Source organism: Oncorhynchus clarkii, chromosome 23 (genome assembly GCF_045791955.1).
Source record: "Oncorhynchus clarkii lewisi isolate Uvic-CL-2024 chromosome 23, UVic_Ocla_1.0, whole genome shotgun sequence".
Classification (NCBI taxonomy): domain Eukaryota; kingdom Metazoa; phylum Chordata; class Actinopteri; order Salmoniformes; family Salmonidae; genus Oncorhynchus; species Oncorhynchus clarkii.
The window spans coordinates 25,772,228-25,780,869 of record NC_092169.1 but is presented as its reverse complement, the minus strand read 5'-3'; the positions used below and the strand labels follow the sequence as shown (position 1 = coordinate 25,780,869).

The 8,642-nt window shown below is 43.1% G+C and overlaps 1 pseudogene; it reads left to right on the top strand.

The window, feature by feature from the left end:
- The first annotated feature begins 3,078 nt into the window (after nucleotides 1-3,078).
- On the top strand, nucleotides 3,079-4,049 carry LOC139381263 (general transcription factor II-I repeat domain-containing protein 2A-like; annotated as a pseudogene).
- Nucleotides 4,050-8,642: the final 4,593 nt, after the last annotated feature.

Sequence of the window (8,642 nt, the reverse complement as noted above, 5' to 3'; positions counted from 1 at the left end):
GCCTCATCTCACCCATGTTTACCCCAGCCTGCCCTCCCCTCCTCACTCCATTCTTGGCTTATCTCCCCTCAATTCACCCATCCTTACCTCATCTCCCCTTACCTCAGCCATTCTTACCCCAGTCTTACCTCACCTCACTCCTTCTTGCCTCATCTCCCCTTACCTCACCCATTCATACCCCAGTCTTACCTCACCTCACTCCTTCTTGCCTCATCTCCCCTTACCTCACCCATTCTTACCCCAGTCTTACCTCACCTCACTCCATCCTTGCCTCATCTCCCTTTACCTCACCCATTCTTACCCCAGTCTTACCTCACCTCACTCCATCCTTGCCTCATCTCCCCTTACCTCACCCATTCTTACCCCAGTCTTACCTCACCTCACTCCTTCTTGCCTCATCTCCCCTTACCTCACCCATTCTTACCCCAGTCTTACCTCACCTCACTCCATCTTGCCTCATCTCCCCTTACCTCACCCATTCTTACCACAGAATTACCTCACCTCACTCCATCCTTGCCTCATCTCCCCTTACCTCACCCATTCTTACCCCAGTCTTACCTCACCTCACTCCATCCTTGCCTCATCTCCTATTACCTCATCCATTCTTACCCCAGTCTTACCTCACCTCACTCCTTCTTGCCTCATCTCCCCTTACCTCACCCATTCTTACCCCAGTCTTACCTCACCTCACTCCTTCTTGCCTCATCTCCCCTTACCTCAGCCATTCTTACCACAGTCTTACCTCACCTCACCTCACTCCATCCTTGCCCCATCTCCCCTTACCTCACCCATTCTTACCCCAGTCTTACCTCACCTCACTCCATCCTTGCCTCATCTCCCCTTACCTCACCCATTCTTACCACAGTCTTACCTCACCTCACTCCATTCTTGCCTCATCTCCCCTTACCTCACCCATTCTTACCCCAGTCTTACCTCACCTCACTCCATCCTTGCCTCATCTCCCCTTACCTCACCCATCCTTACCCCAGCCTCCCCTCACCTCACTCCATTCTTGCCTCATCTCCCCTTACCTCACCCATTCTTACCACAGTCTTACCTCACCTCACTCCATCCTTGCCTCATCTCCCCTTACCTCACCCATTCTTACCCCAGTCTTACCTCACCTCACCTCACTCCATCCTTGCCTCATCTCCCCTTACCTCACCCATTCTTACCCCAGTCTTACCTCACCTCACTCCTTCTTGCCTCATCTCCCCTTACCTCACCCTCCTTACCCCAGTCTTACCTCACCTCACTCCTTTTTGCCTCATCTCCCCTTGCCTCACCCATCCTTACCCCAGTCGTACCTCAACTCACCCCATTCTTGCCTCATCTCCCCCATTCTTACCCCTGTCTTACCTCACCTCACTCCATTATTGCCTCATCTCCCCTTACCTATCTCATTTTCACCCTCACCCCAGCACCTCTCACATCCCCTCCGCTCTCCCTTCACTACCTCTCCCCACAAACGTCTCTAGAGGACCATGTGTCTGCAGAAATGTGAAAGAAAGTCTGATTCCTAAATGGGCTTTGCCACTGAGATTCCTTACTGTTTTTTTACAGTAGTGTGCAGGTTTGTTTGTGTTTGTGTGCGAGAGTGTGTTTAAGAGAGAGTGTGTGTAGGATAGAGAGCGAAAGAGAGAATGTGTGTGTGTTTGTGCGTGTTTGTGTGCGTTTGTGTGCGAGAGTGTGTTTAAGAGAAAGTCTGTGTGAGAGAGAGCGAAAGAGAGAGAGAGAATGTGTGTGTGTACGTGCGTGTTTGCATGCGTGCATGCATGCGCCCTAGCACTGTCAATATAGACTAGGTTAAAACCTGTTCGGATAAGAGGAGACAGGGCTGAGGTTTAGTGCTAGGGGCAGGGTGAGAAGAGGGGAGAGCATGATTGCCCAAAATGGACAAAACAAAATTGAAATGAAAATCAATACTTTTCCAGTGAAAAACCAAAACTGGCCACAACATCACGTAATGCATTTGCATAACCGTAACCCTAACCCAACATCACCTAAGGCATTTGCATAACTCTAACCCCAGGCCTGGGCAAAGGATGGCCCGGGGGCCATATGCGGCCCGCGACCTGATTCAATACGGCGGGTGGAATCATACTCAGATCGCATAAAGAATTTGCGATAGTAAAATTTAGAAAAACGTATTTGTGATTCAAATGAAAAGCCTCTTTGTGTAATGATTTAAATCCCAGTGCTTGTGGGACATGTATTTTGAATGCACGTATAAATAACAACTGCACGAGGACAGACAGTGACTGACAGGCTGACACACACGTCACAGTTACAAATAGTAGCTAGCTAGAAATTGAGCAAAAATTAGTTCTTCAAAGATTTTAAAGAAAAGGGAAGTAGACAATGAATGTAGGGTGTTCCAACAAGAGTGGACATCCAAATATTTATTTTTTGAAGTACAGTATCAGGGAAAGCTGTGTGCTTAGTGTGCAAAGAGAGCATTGTTGTCTTGAAAGACTACAACTTGTCCTGACACTTCCAGACAAATATAGAGAGAGATATAGAGAAATATAGGAATATGTCTTCTGAGCAGAGGGCAAGTGCATCGAAAGAGTTGCTTTCTCAGTTGCAAAAGCAGCAATGACTTTTCACAAAACTGCATTCAGCAAATGACGGAATTGCGAGAGCTAGCTATGTACTGTCCCACAAAATTGCTAAACAAGCAAGCCATTCGCTGAGGGCGAATTCATTAAAGAATGTTTAAATATATAAATATTTTTTCATTTAACCTTTATTGAACTAGGCAAGTCAGTTAATAAGAACAAATTCTTATTTACAATGATGGCGTACCCCGGCTGACGCTGGACCAATTATGTGCCGCACTTTGGGACTCCCAATCATGGACAGATGTGATGCAGCCTGGATTTGAGGCAGGGACTGCAGTGATGCCTCTTGCACTGAGATGCAGTGACTTAGACCACTCCGCCACTCAGGAGCCTGGAGTAGAGAATGTTTAATTGGTTCTGCAGCAATACTTTGCCCCGACAAGAAAGAGCTGTTTGAAAATGTTTCCCTGTGAAGACGACAGTGACACGGCGTGTTGAGGTCATCGCAGAGAATATGGAACAACAGTTGAAAGACAAGATAAAGGATTTAACCTATTTCTCCTTGGCCCTGGATGAGAGCATTGATGCACGTGACACAGCGCAGTTGTTGATATTCTTACGAGGCATAACCCCAGACTTTGAAATTACAGAGGAGCTTGCTTCAGTGCACTCAATGAAGTGCACAACCACAGGGAAATATTTAATGGAGGAGGTTAATAAGTGTGTGGCAAAGCTGAGACTGAGTTTTAAAAAGTTATCCAGCGTGACCACTGATGGGTGCCCAAACTTGAAGGGAAAAAATGTTGGCCTTTTAAAAAGGATACAAGATCAAGTAGCTGAGCTGAACCCAGATTAGAAAATGATTTTCCTGCATTGCATTATTCATCAGGAGGTGCTCTGTAAATGTGTTCTGAAAATGAGCCATGTTGTGGATACAGTCACTAAAGTGATACACTTCATAATAGTCAAATCTTTAAACCACAGGCAGTTTGTCTCACTGTTGGAAGAGACAGAGTCGGGGAATGCAGATCTCCCCTACAACACAAACGTGAGATGGCTGAGTTTGGGGAAGGTGCTTAAAAGGGCGTGGGACCTGAAGTCGGAGATTGCTGAGTTTTTGCAAATGAAAGGAAAATATGTGGATTTCCCTCAACTGCAAGATAAAGAATGGTTGGCTGGTTTTGCCTTCACCGTGAACATCATGATCCTCATGAATGAACTGAATTCCAAACTACAAGGGAAGGGCCTTTTTGCACTTCAGATGTACAGCCTTGTCAAAGCCTTCAAGGGAAAATGACTCCTGACCCGCCAAGTAGAAGCAACAATCTCACCCACCTTCTGACACTACTAGTCTCTTCCCTATCAGTTGACCAGCGGGAGAAGTATACATCGCTGTTGCGTGCTTTGAACAGTGAGATTTTTCAAAGTTTTGAGGAATTCGAAGTGTTGGAAAATGTCATCTCCTTTCATCTTCAATGTGGATAACGCGCCCACTGACCTGCAACTTGAGCTTATCTGATGCAGTGATTGGAGAACTAGTCAAAACAATGTCACTGACGAGGTTCTATGCATCTCTCGATGAACAAAACTTTCCAAAGATTATGAGTCATCCTCAGAAGATGTTTGTACTGTTTGGGTCAACCTATGTATGTAAACAGACATTTTCAGTGATGAAATATAACAAGTCAAGGCACAGATAATCGCTTACTAACTCACACCTCTCAGCAATCCTGCGCATAGCGATGTCAGAAACTATACCTGACTTCACTGCTCTAGTCAATGCCCATCAGAGACTTCACTCCTCACACCAATTGAGTAGGTTAAATGTAATGTTGACCTCCCTCTCTTTCTTGTGTTTTTGTGCATACCCGTTAAATAGAGTTCTGTCCGTGGTGCTGAATGCACAGTGTACTTTTCCCTCCGTGTGTCACGTATACTCCCTCTCCGGCCTCTAAGTCATCAGGCTACTGATTATCCCGCACACCTGTCACCATCGTCTCGCGCACCTGCACCTCATGACACTCACCTGGACTCCATCAACTCCTTGATTATCTTCCCTATATCTGTCACTCCCCTTGGTTCTTTCCTCAGGTGTTATTGACTCTGTTTTCATGTCGGTGCGTTTGTCTTTCTTGTTCATTTTATTTATTAAAACTATCACTCCCTGAACATGCTTCCCAACTCTCAGCGCACTCGTTATACCGTGTAGTTCATTACATGTTTAAGAATTAAAATACCTACCAAAAGGAGAACATGGATGTGGTTTATTTCTGTGCATGTTAAAAAAGTAAAATAAGTAGCATATCTGTACGTGATTTACAGTAGATATATCTGTCAACACAGTCATACACATGATGAATAATCCTGTAATATGATTCTGGCCCGCTATGGCAAAAATATATTCTAATGTGGCTCTCCATGGAAAATAATTGCCCAGGCCTGCCCTTACCCAACAACACGGAACCCATTCGCTGGATTGGTTATATTCTTGTTATGGTGCACTTCTAATGCTTTTTGAAGTGGGTTCGGTTTCAGGTTCCATTATTTAAAAAAATATCAAGTTTTTGATTTCGCTTTCAATTCTGTTTTTTTTTAACATGAAATGCATTATGGAATAATGTCGTTACAATAATTGTAGAGCTTTTTAATAGACATTACAAAGCCAGAAATAGTGAACATTCAATTGCCAAAACATTGAAAATATTCCATTGTCATTAATCAGGTCCACAATGGGTAGACCTCAATAGACAAATAGGAATTTGCAATGAAATAATACAATATTTCAGTTGTTTATATTACCTTGTTGTTATTCGATGACTTTATAATTGTTCATTCCTTAAACGAATCATCTCATCGCTTTTCAGGAAGTAGCAGTCAGGCCATCTAACATTATGTTCTCCCCGAGTCCCCAATCTTTAGTCATTCTATTTATCTAGCCTGTCTAACAGTGTTGGCTGGCGGAAGGAGCTATAGGAGGATGGGCTCATTGTAATGGCTGGAATGGAATTAATGGAACGGATTCAAACGTGGTTTCCATATTTTTTATGTTTGACACCGTTCCATTTCAGCCAATACAATGAGCCCGTCATCCTATAGCTCCTCCCACCAGCCTCCACTGGTGCCTGAGTATGCTGCAGAGCTGTCTGACGAAATAATTGTACTAGTTCTTCAAAGTAGATAAGGCTTTCTTTCAAGAACTGTCTCTGTCCCTCTCATCACTGTGTTGTGTTCATTCCTCTCTCATGCAGTCTATGCGGTCTGTCTGCATTTAACCTAACATCTCATGCGTAAAAGTGCATCCGTCCAGAGATATGTACAGTACCAGTCAAAAGTTTGGACACACCTACTCTTTCAAGGGTTTTCTTTATTTTTGCAATTTTCTACATTGTAGAAGAACAGTGAAGACATCAACACGATTAAACAACACATATGGAATCATGTAGTAACCAAAAACGTGTTAAACATATCAAAATATATCTAAGATTTTAGATTCTTCAAAGTAGCCAACCTTTGCCTTGATGACAGCTTTGGACACTCTCGGCATTCTCTCAACCAGCTTCATGAAGTGGTCACCTGGAATGCATTTCAATTAACCTCTTGGAACTCCCCATACCGGATCCGGTATCAGGAATACAGACTCAAGCTCATTACCATAACGCAACGTTAACTATTCATGAAAATCGCAAATGAAATGAAATAAATATGCCATCTCGCAAGCTTAGCCTTTTGTAAACAAAACTGTCATCTCAGATTTTCAAAATATGCTTCTCAACCATAGGAAAACAATAATTTGTGTAACAGTAGCTAGCAAACAAAGGATTTAGCGTTAGCATTAGCGTTAGCATCCAGCACGCAACATTTCAACAAAAACATAAAAGCCTTCAAATAAAATCATTTACCTTTGAAGAACTTCTGATGTTTTCAATGAGGATACTCTCAGTTGGATAGCAGATGCTCAGTTTTTCCAAAAAGATTCTTTGTGTATTAGAAATAGCTCCGTTTTATACATCACATTTGGCTACCAAAAAAAAACCGAAAATTCAGTCCTCAAAACGCGAACTTTTTTCCAAATTAACTCCATAATATCGACTGAAAACATGGCAAACGCTGTTTAGAATCAATCATCAAGGTGTTTTTCACATATCTCTTCATTGATACATCGTTCTTGGACACATGCTTTCTCCCCTGAATCAAATGGTAAAGTGGAAGCAGCTGGCAATTGCGCACCGAATTCGACGCAGGACACCAGGCGGACACTTGGAAAATGTAGTCTCTTATGGTCAATCTTCCAATGATATGCCTACAAATACGTCACAATGCTGCTAAGACCTTGGGCGAACGACAGAAAGTGTAGGCTCATTCCTTGCGCAATCACAGCCATATAAGGAGACAATGGAAAACAGAGCTTCAGAAATTCTGCTAATTCCTGGGTGATGCATCATCTTGGTTTCGCCTGTAGAATGAGTTCTGGGGCACTTACAGACAAAATCTTTGCAGATTCTGAAACTTCAGAGTGTTTTCTTTCCAAAACGGTCAAGAATATGCATAGTCGAGCATCTTTTCGTGACAAAATATCGCGCTTAAAACGGGAACGTTTTTTATCCAAAAATGAAATAGCGCCCCCAGAGATCCAACAGGTTAACAGGTGTGCCTTCTTAAAAGTTAATTTGTGTAATTTCTTTCCTTCTTAACGCATTTGAGCCAATCAGTTGTGTTGTGACAAGGTAGGGGTGGTTTACAGAAGATAGCCTTATTTGGTAAAATACATATTATTATAATAATAATAATAATATTATTATTATTATATTATTGCAAAAACTGCAAGAACTGCTCAAATAAGCAAATAGAAATGACTGTCCATCATTACTTTAAGACATGAAGGTCAGTCAATCTGGAACATTTCAACAACTTTGAACTCTTCAAGTGCAGTGTAGAAAATAGTAATAATAAAGAAAAACCCTTGAATGAGTAGGTGTGTCCAAACTTTTGACTCGTATTGTATATAATGACGAGATACTCATGTCTCTGCTCTAACATTGGGAGTTGTTGTCCCAAAGGCGGGAAGGCATGCGACAACGTTTAGGTCCAAAATAAGCACATGGAAACGCATAGGGCTTATTTTGGTTGGATTTTGGCGAGAGTGAAACATCTCGGTTCGCGTCTTCCTCTCTGATACAATTATGGTCATTGTAGTTAACCGGTCACAACTTGCAGACTTGTTTTCGAGTTGCTGTGCGTTTTGTTGCCAACCTATTTTGCTACCTGACAACTTTACGGTTTTTACTTTTTAATTACCGTTTATATATATATTTTTTCCCTCAACTTTTTCACTCCGGACGCTTTATCTGGACACGGTTCATCAGGACCTCCAACAGCCGAAGCTAAGTAGTAACATTAACATGATGCCTTCTAATTGCAGTCGCTGTACTCATAATATACAGGAGAACAATCGCCTTACGGCGAGGATAGCTGTGCTACAAGCCCAGCTTCAGACGCAATCGTTAGGCAAGGGTAATTTCAGTGTAGGAAAGGATGAAACAGCGTCTGTACCACCAGTAAGTACAGATAGTAGTATAAATCCCCTGGCACAGTCCCCGCAGCCAGACAACTTTCTCATGGTTTCTGGAAGGAAATGCTGTAGGAACGCTCAACCGGTGTCGCTCATTCAGCCGACAGAAACTTTCAACCGGTTTTCCCCATTAAGCAGCGAGTCGGAGTCAGAGGCCGAGTCTTCTCTGGTCTCTACTCCTCCCGTTACGGGGTCTGAGACGCCGAAGTTTCCCACCATTAGCTCTGACAAATTGAAAACTCTAGTCATTGGCGACTCCATTACCCGCAGTATTAGACTTAAAACGACTCATCCAGCAGACATACACTGTTTACCAGGGGGCAGGGCTACCAACGTTAAGGCTAATCTGAAGATGGTGCTGGCTAAAGCTAAAACTGCAGAGTGTAGAGAGTATAGAGATATTGTTATCCACGTCTGCACCAACGATGTTAGGATGAAACAGTCAGAGCTCACCAAGCGCAACATAGCTTCTGCGTGTAAATCAGCTAGAAAGATGTGTCGGCATCGAG